At 39.9% G+C, this 27,845-nt stretch overlaps 1 protein-coding gene across 35 annotated transcripts in view; it reads left to right on the top strand.

Annotated features, from left to right (window-relative positions):
- PTPRD (protein tyrosine phosphatase receptor type D) overlaps positions 1-27,845 on the top strand; it is a 1,487,793-nt gene that overhangs the window by 731,279 nt on the left and 728,669 nt on the right. For all 35 annotated transcript variants that reach the window (XM_048502785.1, XM_048502811.1, XM_048502810.1 and 32 more), the window contains one exon: positions 2,294-2,316. The gene's annotated coding sequence lies outside the window, so the exon portion shown is untranslated. The remainder of the gene's footprint in view (positions 1-2,293; positions 2,317-27,845) is intronic.

The raw sequence follows: 27,845 nt of genomic DNA, 5'->3' as shown, positions 1-27,845 counted from the left end.
CTTCTCCTTTCGTGTTTTAAACTGTTGGACTCTATACTCTTTTGATTCTTTGGCTTTCAGCATCTCAGCCTTGTGGACTTCTTTCAATGCTGGCTCTTGACTTTCTTGGATGTATTCTTTCAGGCCTCTTTTCTCTTCCTCTACTGACTGCTTGATGTGGAGCAGTCCTCTTCCTCCTTCTGACCTTGCTAGGTAGAGTCTGTCTACATCACTTCTTGGATGCAGTGCTCGATTGATGGTCATAATTTTCCTTGTTTTTCTGTCCAGGATGTCCAATTCGGCTTGTGTCCAGTTAATTATGCCAGCAGTGTAGCGTACTACAGGCACCTACCAAGTATTAATTGCCTTTATTGTATTTCCTCCATTTAACTTTGATTTCAAAATTTTTCTTACCCTTCTAAGATATTCCTTCCTAATTGCGCCTTTGACTTCTGCATGCTTGATGTTCTCTGCTTGCAGTATCCCCAAGTAGTTGTAGCTTTCATTCACTGGTAAGCTCTTTATTTCTATGTCATTTGGCATATTCACACCTTCGCATGTTGCAAGTTTACCTTTACTGAGTTCCAAAGTTGCACACTTATTATTATTATTATTATTATTATTATTATTATTATTATTATTATTATTATTGTGGATTTCACAGCTGTCAGATATTTAGCTGGTTGTTGGCCTTTCATTACAATTCGAGCCTCACCCAGAGGCCTAGTTAGTTGTAATGTATCAGCATAGTATTCAAGCAGATCCCAGCAGGGCTGCCTTCTGAATTTGACAGATGCTGAATTTGACAGCATCAAGCAAATGAAGCCAATACAGTCTGAGATGAGATGGGCCAGCTGCAATTATGTGGGTGAAGCTAGCTGCTTCCTGATGTTTAGTAAATACCTTAAAGTTCCTGCAGAAGAAGCCTGGGATAGACTAGCCAATTAAAACTATCCACCACCAAGCAATCCCTACTTGGGGTGGATAGAGCACTCAACAAGGTCTTGGCTTCATTTGCTTGATGCTGCCACTATTTCTTTTGCACTCAGAAGTTTCAAGAGGTTTGAATCCAAGGTAACTCAAGGTAAGGCAGCTTCCACCAGTCATTTGATAGGCCTACCTGATTACCAAACATCTTCCAGGAAATGGACATCAGATGGAGTCTTTTCTCTTTTCTCCCTGCCTGTTATGCTTGCACTGGATGGGGTTTGCTGACTGACTCTTCCTGCATCCTCCCCTGATGATGCCGTGTGGGTGGGACTTCTGAAGGGCCAGTGGTTCTGCACACTCACTCAGTTGCTTGGTTGAAGTGAACCAGCTCAGTCTTGCTCAGTTCCTCTTCCACCATTCCTGTTCATGTCTACATTTCTATACATTTCTATTCAGTTTGACCACTATTACTAGTCTCTGATCAGTATTGAGTCACATTGTTATAAACTTTTTCACTTGACTTCTACCTCAGAAAGATGGCTGAATATCAAACTTTAAAACAATTCAAAATGATAACTGAGCTAAGTATCTATTTCTTTTCTAGTCTTCTATGGAGGTTATGGAAGAGAGTACAGCCTGGCAATTGATGAATTCATAGTTAAACCAAATGGATAATGTTCCACTATAAATCTTTTTAAAAAACACATTGACTGCACCTTAATTGCTCATCATAATCACTGTACAATATTTTGCACTATATTTTAACATCTTTCAGAGCATTCCCTATTCTTCAATCTATCAGTTACTTTATGATTCCCTGTTGGACAATAAAAGACAAAGTAAACGTTTTTGTTCCCTCTAAGGGCAGTTCCTTAGAGCAGTTTTTGAGCCTCCTCCAGAAAAGGCTAAAAAGGAAGACTAAGCACCTGGAGGTTTCTCTGGAAATGGAAGAGTTAATAGTCACAGAATAATATTTAGTGATTGATGCTTGCCACTGGCAGGCGAGGCTCATTCAGATCCCCTGGCAGAGTTAACACGTATTTGGCTTATCCTTCTGTTACTATGACAAATTGTGTTCCTTCTCCATCCTCTCTGAATTACAGGTTCAGGAGCTGTCGGAGCAAGAAAGGATGGACGTTTGGTAAAGGGCATGCACATCCCATTCCTTTTTAAATATAAAAATTATTAAGACCTTTTGAAAAGACAAACAAAAGCAACAACCAAAAACATGGGAAGCTGGGGAAAATGTTTTATTTATTGGATTAAACATGGGTTTATGCAGTTGGTTGGGCCTGTTTTTTCTTCTTTCTTCACTAACGTTTATTTTTATGAGGTTCCAGTGAATACAAATAAAAATTACAGTTCTCTTTCTGTTTCTCAATAGGAGCCGTGGTTCACAAGGTTGAGGTAAGATTCTTATCTTAATAAAACTAAATAAACTGTCTAATTGGAATGAAATACTAGAGCATACAACAAGCCTGGTTCATGAATAGTTTCTAAATTTCTTGATGAAATCAAACATGGCTCTTGGAGGAATTACAGATGATCTCTTATTCCACAACTTTCTAGTTACACATGGCAGATTCATTGTTTTTTAAATGTTGTCTAGAACAGGGGTTTGCAACCTGCAGCTCTCTAGATGTTCATGGACTACAAATCCCATCAGCCCCTGCCAGCATGGCCAATTGGTGAAACCATAAGCCTGTGTAGCCATAGGACAAATCAGGCAGTGGGAGGGTTTTTTTGTTTTCCCTCCCTTCTGCACTGCCTGAATCCCCTTTGGAGGTGGCACTTTGCTGCCTTTGCTGCATCACCTCTAGCTGCTGCAGCATTCCCTCCAACTGTGTTGCACTCTAAGCCATTCAGTCTCACCACTAATGTCTCCAATTGAAGTTTATTATGACAGAGATACATACAAGAATAACAATATAATTTTTAAAGAAATCGTCAATGAACTAGGTAAAATTAAGTTGTGGCAAGATGTGAAAGATGAAGGAAAGAAAATACAATAGTTAACATACTTTCAAATAGTATAAAGACTTAGAATAAAATTAAGAGCAATAGGATGAACATGAAGAGAAATTACAGAATTTGAAAAAGAAATCACACAGGAGAAACAGCAACTGTTAAAAAGAATACATACAATTCTGCTTAAATACGATTTAGAAATGGAACAAGTGAAAGAATATATGATGAAATGGATGCAAAACTTTTCAGAAGTTGATAGAGGATTGGTATGAAATGTTTCTAAGATAGCATATGATGCCAAAAGACATTAGGAAGATGAATAAAACTCTAAAATTCTAAAACTCTGTTGAAAATGTCAAGTAGTATTTTATCATAGGTGATGAACTTGTAAAAAAAGTGTTAAAAATTTAGAAATACGTGCAGAAATACAGAAAATATGGAAAATTAATTTCAAAGTGATTCAAAGGACTACATTTGTAAGAATCTTTCCAAAGAATCTTCCAGTAAAACTTTCAGAACTATTCATGTACGTGCTATCAGCAGGTAGAGTAATACTTGCAGCCAGTGGGAAAGCAAAACATTGCCTGGATTGAAAAAACTGGGAAGCAAAGTTAAGAGAATGCACCATAATGGCTAAATTAACTAGCTGTGTAAGTAGATGACCAAAACAGAAGTTTAATGAGAAGTGAGAATTACATTTTTTGTATGTGCTCAATCATCAATATAATTTTTATTTTTAATGATTTTTTGCATTGTATAGACCAAAAATGTGAAGGGTAATAATAAAACAGGAGATATAAAGCTATATTTAATAGCTAATGGAACATTTATTACATTTCTATAAACACTGTATATTGTGATAAGAATAGATTAAAATTGCTTAAGATTTAATACTAAAATGTAAGGTTGATGAGATTTATTGTATATTAGTCAAACAATTATTATAAAATCATAAACATAATGATAAATTACCTAATCTAATAAGCATTATTGCTGGGGTTGGACCTGTTTTGTTTGAACAATGTTTGCCAGGAAGTCTGAGTGCTGCTGCTAAATGTAATGATTCTGTGGTACAAAGACAATTTATTTCTGTCTGTAATGTCTATATTAAGTATATGTTTTATTTTTCTCTCCATTTTCAGAGATTTCAATCTCTATTTTTAGTGAACCATAGGACATTGTGAAGTTTATACATCCTAGTCTTTCCATAGCCTAGAGATATTTGTATCTACTGGAGTAGTCGCTCTCTTTTTAAATTCTTTCCATTAAATTCTTTCACTCTGATCCTGGTGATTGTTTCTCCTTAGATAAGTGAGCCACCAAAATAGTTCTACTGTATTTTATTAGGCCTCCATTTTTAACCTAAGTTGCACATCTTTTTTTTTTTGGATTTGCTATAGGGCAGCTTAGAAATACTGTTTACTCTGGTATTGTGAGTTTGTTATTAAGGTGAAACTAACAAGATGTATGTGTACCTAAAAGCTGTGCAAAGCATTGCTTATGGGGAAAAGGCCAAAGATTTCGGATGAGTAGGTACTTGCATTGTCGTTCTCAAGTAAAGGCAAAAAATATGCATTGCATCAAAAAAGGGAACTGTCATGTTTCATAAATCAGTCACACAGAATTGTCTCAGAACCATTTGTAGACACGTGTGTTCAGTAACAGTGTTGAGGGTTGATGGTGGTGTGGTTTGGGGTGGAAACAATCTAAGGAAAGAATTGTTGCCCAAATAGTGTACACATGTTTGTGACAATTATTGCAAAGATATAGAAAGTCGACAGAAATTCTATTGCCAGCCAGATCCATGATCAGTCTATCCTATGTGAAATTGCAACAGGAGACAAAAATCAGTTTGTGACTTGCATGTGCAAATTAAGGAAGCATTACTTTTCAACCCCACAAAAAGAACTTCCATATTTCACATGAGAGGGAGGGTAGCATGGCATAGTCTGAAGATCAATTACACACTCCCCTTTACCCACTTTCCCCTCACCTTTTTCCCAACATCTCCTAGGGGGCGGCTATTACTCTCTGCAGAGGATTTGGCTTTTGATGGCCCGAGTTTCCACCTAGCCCCCATAATGTGAATCATGGGGCATTTAAAAATCACACCTGGATAATGTAATGAATATGTGGCAGAACTGAAAATCTGCCCTGACAAGAAAGTAGGCTTGCCAAATGTGTGTAGATGGCCACAGTTTGCAGTAACTGTGGAATTCAGCATGATGGAGGCTTTTTGCAGACTGAACTTGCAATTTTTTAAAATGATCTAGCTCCTTTATTTAGAACAGAAATAATCTACACTGCAAAAAAAAATCTCCATATGAATTACTTTTTAATGTTTTTTTTATCTTGGACTCCTTGTTCCTAGCCTTTTCAATATAATAAAAATCATTCCTAATCACGCAGCATTATTCCTAATCCTCATTTTCTTTCTTCCACCAAGAACTTTTAATGTTATCACTCTCGCAAACACATTTGCAGACTATCTGGTCAGGTGTATAACTAAAAAGGTCAAAGCAGAATATCAGCACACTTAAATTATTTTTCTGCTGTATTCATAGGCAGCTTTCCAGTTCCATGGCAACCATATTTGCAATTACAATTCTCAATTCTGTTTTTAATAATTTAATTAATATTTTCTTCCAGTATACTGTTTGATGTAATACATTTAATTAATCCCTTGCATTTTTTATCCACAATAAACACAACCTAGTATGAGATTACGTGGTGTTAAACTCATTAAACTTCCAGTGAAAAGGCATTGGTAACACCTACACAATCGCAGCATCAGATCGGGTCACTCAGATTGCAAACTTATTCAACAAAGAATGAGTGATATAAACAAATACGAAAAACTTAAGCTCTCTAAACTGATCTCAAAGGTAGTTCTTTCTACAATGATGATCAGTAACTGGCTCCTTCAGGGAGCAATAAAAGCCTTCACCCCTCCCACCATCACCAATGGGAGCACAGGCCAAGCCTTATCTTCATGATCCCTCTGGGGGAGACACCAATTTTATCAACCAACACCTCCAGATAGGGAGATACTATGTGCTGCTTGTATGAATTATTGTACATACTTAGACAATCATGTAATCAGAACCTAGTCAGATTTTGAGTTGGTGATGGATTACACTGACAATTGTGTGGGAGTCACCAAGTATCTGGACTGAGATACAGTCTTAGAGTCTCATGTGGTAAAATGCTCTGGTCTATATGGGTGGCAGAAATATAGTCCTGTGAGAAATCACCCTTACAGATCAAAAGCTAATTGTTAAGGAGAGATTTTCTCTTCTGCTTCTTCACTGTTTCCTGAACATCTTTTGCTCAGCTTTGTCATACTTTAGCCACTATTCCCACACTTTTGTTAATTTAGACTGTAAATTCTCTGTATTTTGTTCAGTGTCACACTGCTGGCATATTGAATGCACAGGACATGGTTATGTGTTTTGGAACATCTTTTTTACAATGAGAATAAGGATGCAACCTTAAGAACACTTTCTTGGGAGCAACCCCACTGAATAAAATGGGATTTGCTTCCAAGTCCTTCTACATCATCTGGATTTTTGGAGTAAGATTTCTAAAGAATTTATTATTATTAAAGACTGACTTGATCTGCTGTGTAATATTGAGACTACTTAGGGTTGCTGCCCCCCTGGCCACAGGCAGAAGGTGGGGGTAGGGTTATTCACCTCCAGGTTGGGAAAGTCCTTCAGATTTGACAGTGGATTCGGAGGAGGAACAGGGAACTCAGTGTGGCACAATGCCATAGAGTCCACTCTCCAAACAAGGACATAGGTAAGGGGGGTTCCTGGGTTCAACACTCCCATTACATGTCCGAAACTCCACCCCCCATTTGTAGGTTTTTTGTATTTTTAAAGTGGTTTTTTTCATTTTTGACCTGCAGGGGGCACAGTTTTTAGGCTAGCAGCACCAAAATTTCAGGGATTTTTTGAGAAACCCTTCTGATGATATCACCAAGGTTTGGTGAGGTTTGGTTCAGGAGTACAAAGTTATGGACTCCCAAAGGGGGGTGCCCCATTCCCCATTGTTTCCAATGGGAACTAATAGAAGATGGGAGGTACACCTTTTGGTGTTGCTAGCTTAACAATTGCAACCCTGACAGCAGGCACCCCCCAAATTCTTCTTTTAAATCCACCCCCTTCAGCATGAATTTAAAGGGAGAATCTGAGGTCCCCAGTTTAAACATGGAAAGTGATGCTGTTTCAGGGTGGGGGAGAATTCACCCCCAAACAGCATCACTTTCAATGTGGTTTTAACTGGGGACCCCAGCTTCTCCCTTTAAGGTGGATTGAAAATGAGAATCTGGGCTCCCTAGTTTAAACACCATTGAAAGTGATGCTGTTTGAGGGTGGATTCCAGCATCACAGCGGCTGCCCATGGGGGTGGTGGTGCAAAATTCAGGTTTTGCACCAAGCTCCATTTTCCCTAGCTATGTCTCTGCCCAGAGGGGAGGGCAGAATGGACTGCCAGCTGGGAGCCCAGCTGGTGGGGGGGGGGAAGCAGGGCAGGGAGGCAAGGGAGTCTGCCATCCCTGGCCTCAAAAAGATGCTTTTAGAAGCACTGAGGCTGGGAGCAGGGCTTTGGGAGGTGCGGCCACACCCCCATAAAAAAATCTGTAGATACGTCACTGTCTCCAAAGCATCTGTTTTTTCCAGGAGAGCTGATCTATGTAATTTGAAGATGAGCTGTAATTCCAGAGGATCTACCTAGAGCCTGGCATCCTTATGGCTACTGTTTCCAGAAGCTCACTTTTTCTCCACTCTGGGAATATTCATTTATTTTCTTTAGATGGGGCACAGGCTTTGATGCTCTCTGTGTGTGTTCTGTCAAGTCACAGCTCACTTATGGTAATACCATAGGGTTTCCAAGGCATGAGACATTTTGAAGTGTTTTGCCACTGGCTGCAGAGGCTGGAGCTGACCTTAGTCGGCTTCCTCCCAGCATTTGCTCACCAGAATGCCAGTGCTGAGGATTTGGGTTTGCACTTTTTGGTGGTGTGAGCCCATGAAGCCCAATGGAGGACTTGTCAGCAGTGTGGAGACTTTTTTTGTTCATAGCTTCCCTGTGCTGCCGAGAAGCCCTCCGGGAGGCAACGGTACAATGTCAAACTGGCACTGCAGCCCACCGCCACAGGGTCTGGATAGGACTGTGAATTTCTTAGATGCTGTACTCATGATTAAGTATACTTAAAAGAAAGATAGTTTTTCAGTTTGTCAGGTTGAACTGAGAAATATGCCTTTAGTTTGTTTAATTTCATTCCTGTTTTTTAAAATATTCTTAGCAACAATGCAATTCTAAGTAAGTTAAACCCTTCTAAGCTCATTGAAGTCAGCTGATTTCAAAGGATGTAACTCTGTTTATGATTTCAATGTAAGTAGATTTTCATTTCCTTTTCTTTCAGAAAGTGATATGCACTTTTTGGAACAGAAAAGAATAAATGACACTTTATGTTTCTAACCTGTAATATGTTTATGTGGGTGGAGGATTTAACTCTTCCAAAAGTTATTGCATTGCTCAAAATTAACCCTTCCGCCCATATTTTTTGAAGTCATATACTAGAAGTGGCCAAAGTGGAAGTCAGTTTCCTTTTTACATTTCAGGGATCATAACAGACTAGCGAGTTTAGTTTCAGTTGGCAAAACAATGTGGGTCATGGTTAAACTATTCTCTCCCTTTGCTGTGGCCCTTATTTGAAGTGGGAACTTGAATGGCTACTATTGCTTTAAAAGAAAGGAAATGAAAACATTGCTAAAACCTATTCATGGATCTCCCAGTGTCATATTTATTTGTGTCTTCATCTCTAGATGAAAAGAATGGACCATTTAAGTCCTTACAAAAATAGAGAATGCATATTGTGTCTGGAAGAGTCATAGTGATTGCTGTCCGAGGGTGGATCTCTTCTGTGCGAAGCCCTTTACCAATAATACACACTACTACATTGCTGGGGTAATAAATTGGCCATAGCCATTTTATTGATCAGAAGCAGGAGGCTAAGCATGGGTCTGGATCAGGTCATGGGGGCAACGTGCTAAAGCTCCTCAGGGCGGGCACTCCATCCCAAGCTTCATTCTACTGCGGGGCTCTGCCGGGCAGATGCTCCTGGCCAGAGATGTTCCCCTTCGGCCCGGTTCAGCAGGGGTGGTCGCCTTTTGCCACTGTTGCCATTCCCAAGGGGAAGGCGTAGCTCCCTAGCCCCCTTGCCCTTGCCCTTCCAGAGCCATACCCATGCACCAAACCGCCAAGTATCTAGGCTATGACAAAACGAGCATGCATTAACATAGAAAAGTACAGAGAGGTGGGTGGGCAAATCGTCAACTGGCGAGCACATGGCCTGGCGCAAAGGAGGGCGAGCTCCTTTAAAGTCTCGGTTCGCCCCTTCTTTCTTCCTGTGATGCTAGCCCTTTCCTAGTGTCGCTCCCCCCCCTTCCGCCCTTTCTGGTGCAGCATCTGCTGGTTTCGCTTTTCCCCACCCCGAGCAGCAACTGCGTCTCGTGGTAATTCACAGACGTCTTTTCCACGATAGTGAAAACTTTTGAGGATATTGTGCTGTGTTGTGTGTTGTATAGGAATCTATTGTCTGTTATATGCATTCGTCCTTGTCATTTCTCATTATCTTAATTTCTGTTCAAGATCATTACCCAATATTATTTCCTTGAGCATTTTCTGCAAACCAAAAAATACATGATTTTTCATGTCATTTCATGGATTAGCTTGTGACGCTATCCCAGGTGGTGTGTTTAAGATAGGAAATATCTTAGTCTTCCGGCCAAAGAAGTTTACTACCACCTTCTTAAAAGACAAACATCTTGTTTCATTATCCAATTCATTTTAACACATTTATCTAAATGGAATTAATAAGTACCTACCATAGGTTTCCTGCTCTGATTGCTTGCAAGTTTGTAGAAGCTAATATTCAAGGACATTAAAGGAAAAATAAAAGAAATTAGGTCTTTACATGTAGGAGATAGTTTACCGTTTGGTCCCATAAAATAAAATAAACATTGTAAAAAGAGTCTATAAACATCAGAAAGATGGATAAGTTGACATATTGTTCTGCATATCTCTGTTTAATAATATTATATTTCATTTCCTGTGCAAAGAAAACAGCCATTACCCAAAGCAGCCATTCGTAAACAGCCATTGTGAACAGATTGCATCCTTGTTGGTGGTATGATAATTGAAATAAGTTTACCAGTCTTTTATGAGAAAATACCAGATGTATAAAACACCTATTAATCAACTCACTCGCTTTTGCAGACATCAGCTTCAGTACCGATGGCTATTAAAGAATAAATGGGATAAGAGCAAAAAAGGGGGGAAGGGAGAGAGAGAGAATTAGCCAAGCAGTTCCACCATGTGGCGTGTTCCTTGAAGAGAATCGGGGGGAGGGGGTGTACGCTGTGTTCTTGGCTCTGTGCTTTATAGCCGAGTTTACAGGTTGTCATATTTATCAATTCAGCATTTGTTTGATTTTCATAATTGCTGGAATACATTAAGCATTCCTGTGTGGACAATGATATAAAGCACCAAATTGCCAGACTGCTACTTTTTAACTATGTCCCCTCCCCATTGCTAATCACATTTTCATTGAATGCTCTTCTGTCTGTGAGGGAGTAAGAGAGGCTACCAGGGCTCTGTTTGTTTCTCCTGTGCATTAGGAATAAAAATACACATATTTCCTTTTTGCCACAAAGCTGAAAAGAGAAAAAAAATCTCAGGACATCTCAAGAAGCATGTGTGCAAATAGGCTGACAAAGGCTTATTGGCAGCATTAGGTTAACAGCAAAATTTGTGGTCAGCAATACAGACACTCAGTGTGGTCTTTAATGATGCTGTTAGGAATACTATTAGTAATAATGAGGATCAGAGAAACACCAGCAGTTCAGAGCTGTGTAAATTTCAACTTCAAGAGCATTCTCCCAGAGCTATTTTGCTCAAAGTAACTGTATTTGGGACTTGGACTGATTAAAGATCTGCTCCTACGGACAAATCCTTACTTCACTCCACCAGCTTATCTGGATTGCTTGAGGACAAGGAAGATTTGAGATTTAGAAGATAGTGAGTAATGAACCTGGTCAAATAGACTTAAATGTTACTGTTACCATGATTTCTAGTACAGCTGCCACAGAAATAGGAAATACTGATTGTAGAAATTACAGTGAGAAAGTTGGAAGATATCCAACCCCCTGCTTTAAAGCAGAACTTCTTCTAGTTCAAACATTCCAGAATTTCTTCCTACTGGACAAAATATATACTGTAAAATGCTGTGATATTACCATACAATGACAAATTTGGATTACTAAAGCTATATTACAATTGCTGACATCAGTAATATTCTGCATCAGATAATGGTGTTTCCATATCAAGAATTAAGATACTGGCATAAGTAAGATGAAGTAATTTGATTTGAAAAAAAAATGTGTTGCAGGCAGATGTGTGGAGGTTAGCTCCACTGAACAATGACACATTATTTAGTTAGGATAGGAAATTGACCGCAGCCCGTTTATTAATAACAACATTAGGTAGCTGGGTGAGCATAAGGGGCACATACTGGCCCCCAGGCAGCAAATGCTGCACCTGGCCTTCGGGCAGCCCAAGCTGACCCCTGGGCCCTTCAGGCAGCAACTACTGCCAGGCAACATCTCCCCAAGGAGATTGGAACAGAAAGTTACTAGGTGCCACTTGAGCGTGTACCCATTTAGTGACACCTCTTCCTGCCAGGGTTAGTGAGCTCTCCAGCATAGCCCCAAGGTGTGCACAATTGAGCCTTCCACTACCCCAGACCATTTATTGAGTGCCTCCAATGCGGGAAGGTCCTGCATGCAAGCTCTGCCTTCCCAATAAGGATGTGCTCCTGTGCCCCAAAACTGCCACTGCGCTGTTACCAACAGCTCTTGCTCCAGCTTCCTGAGCCCAGAGCCACAATCCTATTGCATGCCACCTGGCCACTGCAATAGAGCATGTCTTATGGCATATAGTCAAATGTTCGTCCCCACTCAGACAGGTGAACAGCGTCTGGCCCAAATTGCGCCTCCTGCGCATGGGATATCTCAGACTGCGGGATAACCTCACCACCCATATCCCGTACCACTTGGGCTGCGGTCTTGCAGATCTCACTTCCAAAGACCAGAGCTACTGCAATAATGCATGCTGTATAGTGTGTAACCACCCATCTCTGCCCGACTTGAACAGGTGTGGGTCATCAAGGCAAAATTACATTGCCTGGTAATGGGAGTTTTCAGCCTGAAGGAGAACCTCACCACCTGACCCCCATATCACTTGGGCTGCATCCTTGCATATCTTAAACCTGGTCCAGTTTAAGTTATTGACTGAGAACCAGGGCCTCCCCTGCTTAGCTTCAGAGAGCTAGCAGAATCGAGCTAGAATGCGCTCTTGTAATATTCTTCACTTTATCAGGACTGATAGCATCTTGTCATGTCTGCCCACATGACAGACATAACCAAACTAATCTGGCCAACAGCAGCTGCTGATGCAGCTCTCCAAGTTGCGCCCCACGCAGCGTGACGGCCAATGCCTTTCTGTTCATGGATGCCGACCTCCCAGCTATAGGACCCTTTCTGACCATGTCGTCCGAGCCAGCTAGTGAAACACTGGAGTCCTGATCGAGGCTCCGACCCATGCAGATTAAGCAGCAGACTGACTAGTCCCCATGGCCTTGCTATGTCCGACAATCCATACACCAGTTGGCTGACTCAACGAGACTAAAATGAATAAATTAGAGAAAATTGAGGTTGCACATATGCTCTGTAAACTAACAACACCAATGGCTGCCAGTCCAAATCTGCTCTGTGGTGACCATCCTGCCTGCTGCCACAGCAGCCCTTATGCAGCACAAATGCGGCCCAAAATCTCTGGTGGGTAAACCCTAAGCCACCTCTCAGGATCATAGCATGGAATGAACTGCCATCCAGACAGGGGAGACCCATCCCCGGTGAACAAAAAAAGCGCCCAAAAATTGTCGGTCGCCGAGCTAGGACCACTGCAGTCCCCCATCACATGACTCGTGTTGATTAGCCAAAGGGAGAAAGGCAGCCACTCAGTCCTCCCCTGACACAGGCTGAGTCCTGGGGCACATTTTGTTTGTGTGAATTGAATCTAATCCTTATCAACAATTAGATCTTTTGTTCTCAAGGATTTGCAGTGCTATCCTTAGCAGAGTTACAGCAATGGGATTAAAGGAGTGTAACTCTTCTTACATTTGCGCTGTTGCTTATTTTACGAAGGAATAAGTACATTGAATTGGTTAGAAAGTCTCCATGTTCTTAAAAAAGAAGAAACAAAATTAACTATTGGATTTCAGGGAGAAATTGGGCAAAGAGGATTTGATAACATTTATTTTAATGGTATTTATTTTATTTATTTCTTCTGTTAGTTGAACTTTTGTGGTTTGTATCCATCTGTTGGTGTAAATGTATGGTAAATATAGTAGAAGGAAGAAGAAACAAAATAATGATTATGTTACAAACTTTCTGTTTGATCAGTTTAAAAAGAAAACAAATTGATGACTTCTTAAGCAAGATTAACAAGGAAAAGTTCAGTTTCTCCCACTTCAATAGTTTTTACATGCCCAGAAGCTTCTTCAAAAGCACATATGTTCCTTAGCCATGCAAGAGCCATGTATGGCTTAAGGACTCTGGTTTCTGGCAAATATGTTGGGATTATGACATGCCAGAAAAAGCCACTAGATCTCCTGCAAAGAGTAAGGATGAGTGAAGGGAATATCTGGTAGCAATAGAGGAGAAATTGAGGAAAAGCTGGATTAGTTGATCAAAGATTTACAAGAGAGACTTGCTGAATAAAGAAGTTGATGAATGACATGTTAAGAGCCACAGAATGTGAGAAACAGTGGGGTGGTTAAGAAATGAGCACATGACAAGTTGAGAGAGCAAAAAGAGGCAGCTCTGAATTTAAAATCTGTGTTGATAAAATAGACACTATACATTCAAAAATAAGGAGGAGTCTCTTTTTAAAAGGGCCAAAGAAAATGATAGTGGAAATTTGGTCAATTGGAGCAATGGGAAAAATGTTATATAATAGGTTAACCAGACCATTTGAATGCCACACAATTTGTAAGTACAGGTCTGGGTCTCATTGGTGGACCACTGCCTGTTCACTTGACTTACCCCATATACCTCATATAATAGCAATGACATCACTGGCTGTATGCATTTACAGTGACTGGTGGCATATGCAGTCATTAAAAATAACAATCTTTGCAATGAATTAAATGAAAAACTAACCAGAACAGCAGTACATAATACAAACCATAATGGCTGGGTTGAAATGTGTATCCTGGGGTTTCAGATGATGTCATAATCTGCTACAGCAAATTTAATAGTATTGTTGCCTGGAAGCTAAGCCATTATGCTGTGTTTAATTTCTCTAAGATGTAAATTACATGGTTCAATGTTGTATAGCGTTGGCTACCGCCATTTCAGATTCTTCTGCTTGCAGCTGTCAGGAAACATAATGTTTATGGGTGTTTTGTTTAGCTAGGCATCTTGATCATTAACAGTCTTATCTTAAAATTGTCCCATGCTGCTTTATTCATCCTTTGGATTCTCAAGCATGAGTTCCATTTAGATAATACTGACTTCAAATTTCAAGAAATAGATTACTGGAATGGAAAATATGCTAGGACATGTCACCCAACTCTTATTTCATTTTCATGATTCACCCTTTCAGTACATTTGATCCCCATTTTGATCCACGCTGTTGATAGGTTAATGATATCTGTACTGTAGTATTTTGTAGTTATTATGATCTCAATGAAGCCTTTAACACCCATTGGCTCAGCTGATTCCATGCTTGACAATCATACAGGACCAAAAGGATCAAAAGGTTGAAGGGTAAGCCTAATTTAGATTAAAGCAGATGGCTGTTTGGCTATTGATGGTGATTTGGTACCAAGGAAAAGATTAACAAAGGTGTTTTCCCCACAGCCAATATATCCTGGGATAAGGAAGTGAATCATCCTGGTTTGGCCATGACTTCCACATGGCTTCCAGGTCTAACTTGACCTCGCCCCGTGAGATTTCCCTTAACCCGAGCCTTTCAAAAATAATAAAATTGGCGGTTCTTTTTTAAAAAAACCATGCCACTTCCGCTCCCATGCAAACATTGTGAGAGATAGGCCCGTTTATTTTTCCCACCTCACCGGCTGCAGCCAATCAGAATGCCGGAAAAACGGGACAGTTTGCACATGCGCAGCATCGCCAACAAGGAAAATGAAAGTAACCTGGGGGACGTGCGTAATCACATGGAGTTCTTCCTCATGTCCTGAATGCTCTGACGGACTGCTGTGCAGAGGGAGGAACTGAGATGGAAACATCCTGGTATGTATCATCCCGGTTCCCCCCCAGGATGTTTTGGCCATGGGGAAAACGCCAAAGGATCATTTAAAAACCCATATACCCAGCGAGGACCAGGAAGTCAAGAAGGCATGAACTTGAGATCAAGGCTCTTATATATGTTTAAGTTACATAGAAAGGAACAGAAATTATTCCAGGTGCAGCTTCTCCATCTTATCATTTATGAACAGCAAATCTACGCCTGGTGAAATCTACTGTTCTTTGCAATTTTGAAAGTTAAAAGGGCCTTCTGAGGGGTTGGAACAAGAAACAAGGATAAGCAAATAGCAGGTAAAAATCTAAATCTTACAAGTCTGTGAAGTAATGCATCATATTCCTAATGTATGGAAAGAGCTACTGTTTACTGTGGTTGTTCAGAATGTGAAAGACAGGCATGATGGGTAGCAGTGAGATCATCAATTTTTGTTTTGCCATGCCTTCTTTTCCCCAGTGGTGATGTTGAAGAGGTGTTGCTTCCACTCACGCTGAAGGAGAAAAAAACAACAACCTTGGGCTAATTTGACCACTAGATTATCATGCATAGTCAAGAGCACAGCAGCTATTGTATGTATAAATATATATTCATATTTAATTTAATTTGGATATTTCTCCCCAAAGTGCCTTACCTAATAATTCTTCCATCCTCCATTTTGTCCTTACAACAACCACCCCATGAAGAATTTTTGGATGTGAGATAGTATCTGGCCCAAGGTCATCTAGCACAGTGGCAGAGTGGGAATTCAAATTTTGTTTTCCTGGCTCCTAGTCTGAAACTTTAAACATTAACTGCTTGTTCTCATTTGGGAAGTTACTGTTGTTTCCTCAATTATGTGAACACCTTGAAGTAAAAACAAACATACAAAAACAAAAATGCATTGCTTTTATTTTTACCAAATAAACACTGCTATACTAATATACTTAAACTCCATGCAGTGTGGGTTCTGCAAATATTTTTTAAATGATTTGAAAGAGAGGTAGTGTTGGTCTTTTTCATTGAAAAGGATGTGTAAATTCCATTACTCCATTACTTAACACATTTCCAGACTTGTTTTGCTTTTTGAAAATGGACAGACAAATTACATGCTGCAATCAAGTATGTATCCCATTATGCAAAATTTATAAAACCTGTGCCAGATTAAGACATTTCCACACAAAATTCTCACTAATAAAATCCATTAACTAAATTGCCTTAGGCATCTTTTAGTGAACTTTGCAACCACATAAAGCTGTCTACAAGCGCCTATATTTATGGTTCATAGATGCAGCAATCACATTGTTCTTATATTATGGTATTTGTACATTTATTCTGCTTTAAAAAATGTGGTATGGCATGTTTTTTAATTGTTTTTCCTTTCCCAAGTGCTCTAACTGTTTTACTTCAATGCCTGAGTTTGTAAGTGAAGATGGGATCTATCAATATCTCAAGTCAGATCTATACTGCAGATCTCTTAAACCAGTCTGTGCCAGCATTTTTTGCATGCAAAGAAATGTAATATGTCCATGGTTCAACATTTCAAATCAGTGGCTCTGCAGAATTTCGGCTCAGTAAAACCTCACTTTAGTGTTTGGTGGATTATGAATGAAACAAGCTCTCCTCCTTTTCCCAAGAGCTAATGAATAGCAAAATTGGGGCTACAGTTGACTTTAGTCCTTTTCAGATCCCAGGATACACTGCAGGACTTCTCCAGGGCAATTGTGAAGTCAGGGATTTGTAGGTCACACTTGAAGTTGGTCTTCTTAAAATATAATGGGGCAAATTGGATGGCTGTCCCAGTGGTGTGGAAACATAGACTACTTATTGTTATAAATTCACTGTGGTTTTCACACAGAAATGCACTTGAGAACCTTTTGTTCTGCCTTCATCATTCTGCTTAATTTAATAACTGTGTACCAGCTTGTTTTTTAAAAAACTTATTTTTATTGTATACCCAGTGCCTATGTTTTTGGATGGCCTTTTTAAAAAACACACTTTTTAATGGAAATCAAAATGGCTTCAAAATGGAAATCACCAAAATCAGAAAATAATTGTGTTGACATTCTTGGAATCTTTTAGTACATTGTGCTGCTTGAACACATGAGAAATGGCTGGAATTTTTTTACATGTCCTAATTACATATATACAAGTTAGTACTGCAGTGTTAGCCTATGAAAACTGACTCCTTGGGATTCTATAGCTGAAGTTCCTACTCTACTGGCCATCTGTCCTCCCTTAATTTGTGTAGAGGATGGGGGGACACACTTTTTTTTACACAATGCATACAGAATTGACTTAGCGTCAGGCCTGGCTCTCACTTGGCCTAGCATCCCCAGGCTGGTGCCCAGGTCACATCTGCACTTGCTGTTATCTGCTAATGAGCCATTCTGTCTTGATGGTTGTGCTTGTAACTAGTGAAGTATGCATCCCTCGTTCCTCCCCCTCCCTGAGGCCGGAATGAGTTCTATCGCTGTTCTTGAGTTTGGAACTCATAACAACACTGATTTAAACACTGCCTTTTCTTATTCTGTCTATGGAGGGAACAGGTGGGAGTGGGGAGACCTAGAAGCGGGAAAAGTTTGGAGATATATGCTAGCTGCAAAAGCCTAAGCCCCAGCTCTGGCTTTCTACAGCTAAGGTCCTGGCACAGTTCAATAAAGCTCTTTTTCCTGAGTCTCAATTATTGACTGGAGTAACAGTCTGCAACTCCCTCCTGTTAAGATGTTGTTACTGGCAAATTGGTAAATGATGTCTCTTGAGTACAGTTACTTATAACTTAAATTTTTCTTTTATAAACTCACTTGAGAAATAAAACCATTGGCCAAATCTACTGATTTAGTCATGCGGTGCTTTTTATCCCAGTCAGTGAAAGTAATTGGAATGGAACATGTCCTATAATCTAGTAGACCCACTTAGAAATATAGACCTATATGATGAGAATAACCAAGTATTGAATATGTCTGTGATTCATCTCTTCACTGCCATGTGACTTCTTTTAAGCAGTAATGCTGTCACTTGGCTATGACATCACCAGCATATGAGAATTAATGAGCAGAGCTGTAGAGGGGTAACTGCACCCAGGGCATGCGGGTGCCCCGCACCCTCACCTGCCCCCATGCCCTGAAACACCTCTGCCATGCCCCTCACCAGCGTGTGCCCGGTGTGTCATGCACCCCCACCCCTTGGCGCTACCCCACTGTTGATGGGTGTTTTCACACTGGCCAGGAAGCTGGAGTTAGACTTGTGTGAAACAACTAACTCTTATTACCCATCTCTGCTACTCTGTATATTGTTTATCTGTCCTTAATTGAATGACTGTATTAATCTTTTTTCTAATATACAAGCATATACATTAGGTTATTAAACTCTAGGTCCCACTGGACTGGGTCCAGCTGTTCCTGAATGCAACAGTGTTCTTTACCACTTTATCACTTTCACTTTCTTGGTGTAGCTCCCTGCAGTACCTGAAAAACTGCTTAGAAGTTCTTCAGAAATACTATGTAATGTGGTTTGGAGGGCCGCAGCAAGATATGAAAATTTCTTCCTGGATTCTGGTTTCTATAGAGCAAATTCTGCAAATGTGGCAAAAGGAGGGAGATAACGTCTTTTTCTTTGTCTTGCTGTACCACCTGTCTTGCTATACCACCTTGTTGTACCACCTTCCTTGTCTTGCTATACCACCTGTACTACCTGCACCTGCTGTCCCACTTGCTGTACTTTCTCTACAAGGATCTTTATACCCAGCTCATCCCACATAATTGCCATCTTTAAACAGTACCTAGGAAGCATGGAATGTAGCAACAGAGGATCAGCAGCCATTCTGGCACTGACACTTCAACCTTATCAATATTTTAACTTCCTTAAGGTCTCAGCTGCACATTTATTATTTGTGTAATTTTTTCAAGACACCATTTCCATAAATGTGCTATCATATCCACAAAAGATAAAACATAGAATAAAAATACAGAATATTCATCAATTCTATTTTTATACAATTCTGTAAAAGAAAGAACTTGTTCCTTTATGAACCCCAACCCATCCAACAACTATCAGCTGAACAGCAGTGAACACACAGCACTCTAATTCTAGTGGTGCATTATTTCCCAATGGAAGTAGCCTAGCAAGACTGACTTTTGCTGCCAAAAGCTTCCTTAAATGGTTCCACAGGGAATGTACCAAAAACTTTCTAAGCCTATTATCCAGTCTGTTTACACAAGACGCACATACTGCTAATAAAGCTTAAATACTCACTGGAGTCCCAAGCAATGCAATGGAATTACCTGCTGATTCCTGTGTCATCTATTCCAAAAGAAGCAGCAATGCAATTTTTTTAAAAAAAAATGCAACTGCACATTGGTTGATCAAAATGCAAAAAGTGCTAAACAAACTAATTCAGAACAATATTAATTCTAATTTTTTGTCTGTCTTTTGATCAATTTTTTTCTTAATCTCAAATGGATCCACATGTGGTATTTTACAGAATGTAAACATTAAATGTTAATAAAACTGCATTCCTGCCAACACTGACTCACAACACTGCCTTTCTAACAACACTTCAAGCTCCTTAGAGATGCTGTGGCATTAAGAGAGTTCTGTATCTCTGTAGCATAGTGCATGCCTTACATTTATGAGATTCTGAGCTCTATCCTTGCCCATTCAAATCAAACAGCAAATTTGGGAAAGACTTCTAGCAAACTGGTTTCAAATTTAGCCTAGCATTATTCCATAGTTACCTTCACATTTGAGGATTAATCTAGTTTCTCCTTAAACTGAAGTATAAGACTAATATAAACCCTGTATAGGGTTTTCATTTTCACAGTGGCATACTGGCCTAAATGGTGCCTGGGGGCATGACAGGCTCCCTGTGCCCCCCTGCCCGGCTCCCCACAGGCTCTTGCCCTCCCCAGGGCCTGCCAAGCCTGCCAAGCCCTGTTCCTCCTTGCAGGGCCAGGGGAGGGCAGGAGCTGGCCTGCAGGGAGGCCACAGGGTGGGGCTTGGCATCAGGTAGTTCAGGAAGGCCCCACGGTGGTAGGCTGGCTCCTGGGGGGGAAGCCATCCTGCAGCTGAAGTGAACAACTCAGCCAGCAAATGGTGCCCCAGCATGAGGGGAGCTGCCAGGCACTGACTGGGTTTCCACACCGTGAGAGAGACTGGGCGCAGAGATCCGGCTATTACCCAGTGTCCCCCCCACACGACAAAACAGTGTGCGCCCAGGGACATGGGATACCCCATGTCCCCATTAGCAGTACCCCACTGAATTTTCATTTCCGGGTTCATGTCCTTTTTACATACATTAATACCTGCTACAAATTCATTTTAGCACAGCAGGTTGAGCAATCTTGTCCATTGCTGACTCATTCCTGTTGATGCCTTAGAAAATATAGGGGAAGAGCAAATTTGAATTTTTTGATGCTTGAGTTTACTTTTTTAGAGTGTCTTCACACTATATATTAAAGGTATGAGAAACACTGACCCTTTCTGCACATACTTTTTAAACAGTTTCCAGGCAACCGTTTCAGTTTCTTTCATGGAGTTCCATACTGTTTTATCTCCCTTTGCTTTTGGAAATGTTTTAGGTTTCCAGCCCAAAAATATTTATTCTCAAACCTTTCTTATAACGATTCTTTTGTTTGAAACAGATTCAAGCTGTCTTCTCTCAATATGCAATTATTTTTTAAAATGGCCTATCTTTCATGCTGCCATTTCCTATACCTCTGTGCCCTAGCTCAACTTCCCACTCAGAGCCATGTTTTCCATCCCTGAGTTGGATTAAATGTATTCATAAGTAAACCTGCCATTACACAAAGCAATAATTTTCTTCTTGCAGTTTTTCTTGCAGTGAGATCTTGAGGGCACAATTTCAAACAGTTCCAGTGAGGAGGAAAAATGGGAGGAATCTAAAGAAACCAGGTTGGCTGTCTAAAGAACTGAGCTAAGATTTAAAAAGGAACATGTACAAAAAATGGAAAGCCGGGGTGGGGGGTGGGGGGTCACCAAAGAGGAATTCAAACAAATAACCAGGATATGTTGGGAGAAAGTCAGAAAAGCTAAAGCTCACAATGAGCTGAGGTTTTAACCAGAGAGGTTAAAAACAACAAAAAAGGCTCTTTTTGGTTATGTCCATATCAAAAGGCAGAAAAAAGATAGGAAGATGGCAAAATGCTAACAGGGAATGGAGAAAAGGCAGAACTACACCTTCTTTGCCTCAATCTTTTCTCCAAAAGGAAAGGTGCTCATCCAGGGGAAAATGAAACAGATGATACTGTCGGAAAAATTCAGCACAGAATAAAGAGTTAGTGCAGGAACACCTGGCTACTTTATTATTGCTACTTTGTGCAGAAACAAAATCAAATCTCCAGGCCTTGATGAGCTACATCTCAGGGTTTTAAAAGAACTGGCAGAAGTAATCTCAGAACCACCTGCTATAATCTTTGAGAACAGATGATATGATGCTATTATCTAGGTCTGAAGTTAAGGTATTAAATGCATTTATTGATTATTGTACTCAGGAGGAACTATCTGTAAATTATGATAAATCTAAAATAATGGTATTTTCAAAAAAGGCATTGGTCTAGGCAGAAAGTCTGGACTATCAAGGGAGGCAAAATAGAGCAAGTAGCATGTTTAAATGTTTTATCAACTGTATTTATTGATTATTGTGACCTCCTGAGCCCTGCAAGGATAGGGCGGGATTTAAATTTGAAATAAATAAATAAATATTTTAAATATTTGGGAGTTATGTTCAGTTATATTCTTATTTGGAAAACTCATGTCTACTCATTAACAACAGTAACTGAAGCCACTAGGATCAATACAAGCTTGCTTCTAAGATTTATTATTATTATTCTTCAAAAGGTGATCAATATGCAGCCATTGAGGCTTACAATTCCTCAGGGCTATCGGGGCAGACATTTGGATGTGAAGTTTCTGAGTCTTTTCACAACACACTTGTCCAATTCTTGTGGCAGATGGCAAAAATACCACAGGAATTTCTCAGGACTAGGTGCTTTTCTTAGAGTGGACTTGGTACAGTTCACATTTGAGGCTAGGGCTTGCATTTCTGCTTTTTGAAGATCCTTTTTTGCTGTACCCAAAGCACAAGAGGGACTCCTGAATCTTTTTTTAGAAAGACAACTTTAAAAGGATTTGGTACAGATGATTAAATAATAGTATTACTCCCTTTGACTTTATCTAATAACATTTAGCAATATGGATATCCAGGAAGGGTTGAAGCTGAGTAAGATGAGGGTGATTTACCTTGACCAAACTAGCATACTAATGGCCCCATCCAAAGGGGAAGTTGAATCTGCCTCTGGGAGTGGCATGGGGCCATGTCAGTGGATTTGCCCTGGAAGAGGGGCAGTTTTGCCAGCAAGTAGCTGCTGCAGCTCTCTGTGGTGGTGGGACAGTGCAGCCAACAGCCCTGTGTCCTGCTGCTGATTCAGGGAAGGTGATATGGAGGTATTACTAGGCAAGGAGCAGACATTAGTTGGCTTCCACCTGCCATTGCCCCCATTATGCTGGCAGCAGGGGCTTAGGACTTATACCACCTTTTCAATAATGTAAGCCCATTAAACCTAATGGAGGCTCTCCGGCAGTAGGGAAGCCTTTTTGTGTTTGTAGCCTCCCCATGTCACTAGAATCCCTCCTTGGGGTCAGTGGACCTACATTTCCATGGTGCCATCCTTTTGAAGGGGGGCTTGCCCTTCAGGCAAGGCAAGTATGCTACACTAGGGATTTCCCCTCTGACCACCCTCCCTTTTTATTTGAAATTTATTGCAATCCCTAGTCATAGGTGTGCTTTTATGGTGGTCATATTGAACATTTTGCCAACAGCAAAACAAAGAAGGTGAATTGATAAGATGTTATTATCAGATTGTTTCTGCTCTGTGGATTGGGTGCAATAGAGAATGTAAATCACATTTTGTTATTTTGTGAGCCATGGATGGCCCCGAGGGCTTTTTGAATTATCTCTGTTTTATTCAGCTATCACTTTCCTGTTGAATCCTGGGTGGTATTCCTATTATTAGTGGATCCAGAAATAACTACATCTGTTGCAAAATGGTGGCTTCTTTAAAGTTGCATTAAGATGATTTTTTCTTGTTGATCATATTAGAATGGTATAGTGTCATTTTATTTATAGGCTAATTTTAGGATTTATCTATTTTATTGTTCTATGTTTTGTAAGGTTCAAATGCTGTTTATCTTCTTATGTATTGGTTTATGCTCTAAATTTTTGGTCACATGACGCATGAGCGTTAAAGGAAAGGATGGCAAGCTGTTTGGATTTTTCTGGTTTGCACAATTTCCCTACTTTCTCATACTATTAGATCTGCTTCTTGCAGTTGCAGCCCCTAATGACTCATCTGCTGCTGACTTCTCTAATTTTTTAAAAGGTGCATAGAAAAGGTATTCTGTATGATGTTTTTAATTGAGACATACTACTTAGATACTTCATTGTCCCTAGAATGCCTGCTTTTTTACCAAGCTAATCTTACACTCAGAAAACTTGCTTGAATACACGCTGCTGACTGTACAAGTGAATAAAACAAGCAATGATAAATCATTTCAAGGATCATCTGACTACATACATGCAAATAGCAGACAAACTGTGAACAATTCAATGCTTTACAAAGAAGTTTGTACATTCATTAACCTAAAAATGACCTCTGGGGAATATTGTCCCTTCTCCAGTGAGGAGTTCTTGGACTAGGCAAAAGCAGCTACAACAGGCTACAGCAGTCTGGCCCTATAGCACTAGGGGCTACTGTGGAAGCACAAACCTACTCAGTGCACTGCTATTTTTGTCTTAATTATTGCCAATCGAGAACTCACCTTATATTCATTGAGTGAATTTGATCATATTTGAGTCAAACTTCAGAGCATATGTATATCCTTTATGTGGCAGTTAACAATTTCTGTATGCTGTGATACCAGATACCTGAGCTACGTGGTTCTGTCCATCCAGGTAGGAGTGAGACAAATAGCTAAGCAGGCTATGATCCCTGGGCAAACTGTTCTCCACGAATACAATATATCTCCAGATATCTCCAACGCCCACACTCTATAAAATGGTTAAAGTTTTTAATTGTAAAAATAAAAAAATGGAAATTAACTGAAAAATTGGTAAAATTTTACATCCTTGAGGACATTTGCTCATTGTGTCATGTGTTTTAACAGATCTAAACTTTCACACATCCCAGAGTGTTTAAGCCTGTTGGGATTATTATTTGAAATTATGGGTGACATATAGTTGTTTCTTTATCATTTGACTTATAAAAATCAAAGAACTTTTGAAATGATTTTTGCATTTTACATTCATCGTTTACTATTGTTTTTCAATTCATTTCACATAACACATTCATTACAGTGAGGAGCAGAGTTCAACTACACCAGATGTGTGCTGAATATGCAAATAACTGGAGAACTTGTTTCCCTGGAAACCAGATGAAAGCCTTTAGAAGCGTTCCGCCTCCTATTCTAACTTTGCTTGTTCTTATGGCACTCTAAGCTATAACTGAACAAGACACTAAAGCTCAGTTTGTCCCCCTCACTTATATGTAGAAAAAGTAACTAATGAAGTCAGTTTAACCCCCCCCCCCCCCCCCCCAGGTAAATAATCTACCATTCTGATTTGGGATTTTTCATACTACTTCAAGGGAGTAAATATCTCCCTGGTAAATATCATTATCTATTTCTAGAAGAGTCGAGCTATATTTGCCACACCAATAATACCAAAATGGCATTCGGGTGGAATTTTCCTCATGTTGTTTCTCTAGCATTTGGTCTCAACCTTCCTTCTGTTTTATGCATGTTTGCATGTTGATATCAGTTTCATCCAAGAAATGACAAGATAGATTGAAAAGGAGCCATGGAAAACCTCACCATGTGGAAATTGTTTCAAGTAGTTGTGATGGGTGTAATAAAAGTGGGTCGCGACCCCTTTGGGGGTCGAACAACCCTTTCACAGGGGTCGCCTGAGACTCTCTGCATCAGTGTTCTCCATCTGTAAAATGGATAAATGTTAGAACTGGGGGTCATCACACCATGAGGAACTGTATTAAAGGGTCACGGCATTAGGAAGGTTGAGAACCACTGCACTAGATGTTTCTGAGGTTCCCATAAACATTTTGAAAACCACTGTGCACAGTAAAATTGTATCACTCGATTTGGGATTTCACTCTTTATGTTTGCAGAAGCCAAGATGAGGAAGTTCAAATGAAATGGCACAAATTACTTATACCAAGCGAAGCTGTTTCAACCTGTGCAGTGAAGTTGTACCCTCCCCCCACCACCACCATGTTGGTGGGTTTGATGATAGTAAACATGCTGGGAGAAGGGAAATCAGGAATCTTCCCATAGATATGTAGAAATGCCTTCTGTTAGTGCAAGAGAATCTTTGGATCCCAGCCAGTATGGTTATGTAGAGTGAAAGCTGAATACAATGCAATATGCTTATTAAGAATTGTCAGCAGAATGAAAACAGGGAAACAAACAATAGAAGTATCTTTCTCTATTAATGAGCTGCCACTATGTGGATTAGCAAGTATTTGCCATATTTCTAATTAGGTTTTTATTGTATTAACGTGGTAATGTTAATATGATACATTAATTTTAGTCATGCAGGCATAAAGCCAATTTTTGGGGGGTTGGGAGCTGGATTTTTTAAAGAACAAAAATAGAGAACCAATGAATAAGTAATTTACAAAACTACTCAGCCTAACTCTGTAACCCAGACAGAGTATATAATCCCCAACCTTCAATACACACTTGTAATTAAACAATGTACATTTCATTTTCATTAGCTGTAGATTTTGGAGGAAACAGTGATTGTTTGTATTCTAAGCCCTAGTTTTCATAAAAGTTGGAATGAAAGTAGACTTTATGCACACTGTATGATAAATATAGACTTGTTTATATAAAAAATTAGCCCTTCAAAAGACAATTAAATCTTCCATGAGCAATGACTTATTTTATCTTATGTCAGAATAGAAAGAGCCTAGTGTATTTGACAATAACAGACATCTTCCATTTAAGGAATTTCTTGGAATTTTGCAGAAGGGAAGGTTATTTTTTTAAAAAAAATGGATCATGCAACTATAATGAAAATTATGCTTCATGTTCAACAAGGCCAATTTATGCCTTTGAGCACAACATATCATACAGGATAACAGCTTTAAGGTATGGTAGTGTCTGATGAAAGGCTACAAAAAGTGTCTGATGAAAGGCTACATTGAACTGCAATGAATTAGATATTGCCCTAGTATCCAATAAAGATACAAGTTCACAACATGGGTTTAACTATTTAAAACAGCTGAGCTATGTTATCAGTTAAAAACAGCTGATCTACGTCATGAATTAACTATATGATATATTATTGAAAACTGTAATTTTTAATTGAGGCCGACTGCACTAGGCAATCTAGCCATTTTATTTTGGCAAATCCACCATGGCTCCAAACTCACCCAGCAGCTACCTCTAACCTTCTTTGTCAATGCCTGCACATATTGTGCAGAGGTGCTCAACTCCAGCTCCCTTCCCTGATGCACCATGAACCCACTGGTAAGTTTGGAAAAATGTTGCTGAGCACCAAAGGTGCTCCTTCATGTACCACATTCCACCATAAAGCAAGTGATGGTCTTTTCAAAACACACCCTCTGGCAGACCTGATGGCTCAGCGTGCTCCTTGCTGCTCATAACCTACTCTATCCCTGATGAACAAGGGTGTGATTCTTGCTTAACCCCCCCTTGACCCACCTGCTTACTATAACATCACACAGAATCTGGTGTAGATCAGCTAAGTACATATCACAAACTTCAGCCAAGAAAAAAAACCCATCATCCCTATACACATGAAGAATACCAAACTTAATTCCCTGATGGAAAAAATAACCCCTACTGCTATTTAAAACTACCTTATGAACAGTGAAATCCACTCCAGTTTTCACCAAGTTCTCTCAACTTTGGAGGGCCTAACTGTTTCTCACCAAACACACCTTGCTCATTCTAAACTAGAGGGAGTTCTGGTAATAAAACCTTTATCCTGTTTAAATCCTGAACAATCTTGTGCCTAAGCATAAATCTTTGGATTTGCACTAGGTCATTCTCACCCAAATGCAACATAAGGGTTTCAGGATGACTGCCCTCTCTCAAGACCAAGTGGTGGGAAGGCAGGATCTGATTCCATAACATTCCTCTACTACCAGGCCACTATAAACTGCCAAAAGGGTCGGTAGATCCCAGCTGCATCCCAATTTCACTGCCAGAAACCCTTCTACTGACCCAAAACATGATACATTCTCCCAGTACAAGCATTCTAACTTGGCTTCTCAATATGCCTGCACCTGCAAAACAAAATCAAACTATTTATCTAATGCAAGCCTTATAAGCATTTAACTTCCATCTCTCTATTCTCTTAATTGCTTGCCCCAATAACCCTAAAGTTGCAGCTACAGTTGCTACACCAATGCGAAAGGAATGAGTGCCATATTCTGCAGTTGGTACCCTATGGAAGCCAAAATCCCACTGGTTACCAAAATTGGAATTGCCATGATATGATAACCATGGCCTATGCCCCTCTGGACCATGAAATCTGA

The sequence above is a fragment of the Sphaerodactylus townsendi genome, linkage group LG07 (genome assembly GCF_021028975.2).
Source record: "Sphaerodactylus townsendi isolate TG3544 linkage group LG07, MPM_Stown_v2.3, whole genome shotgun sequence".
In the NCBI taxonomy this organism is placed as follows: domain Eukaryota; kingdom Metazoa; phylum Chordata; class Lepidosauria; order Squamata; family Sphaerodactylidae; genus Sphaerodactylus; species Sphaerodactylus townsendi.
This window is presented reverse-complemented; position numbering and strand designations above follow the sequence as displayed.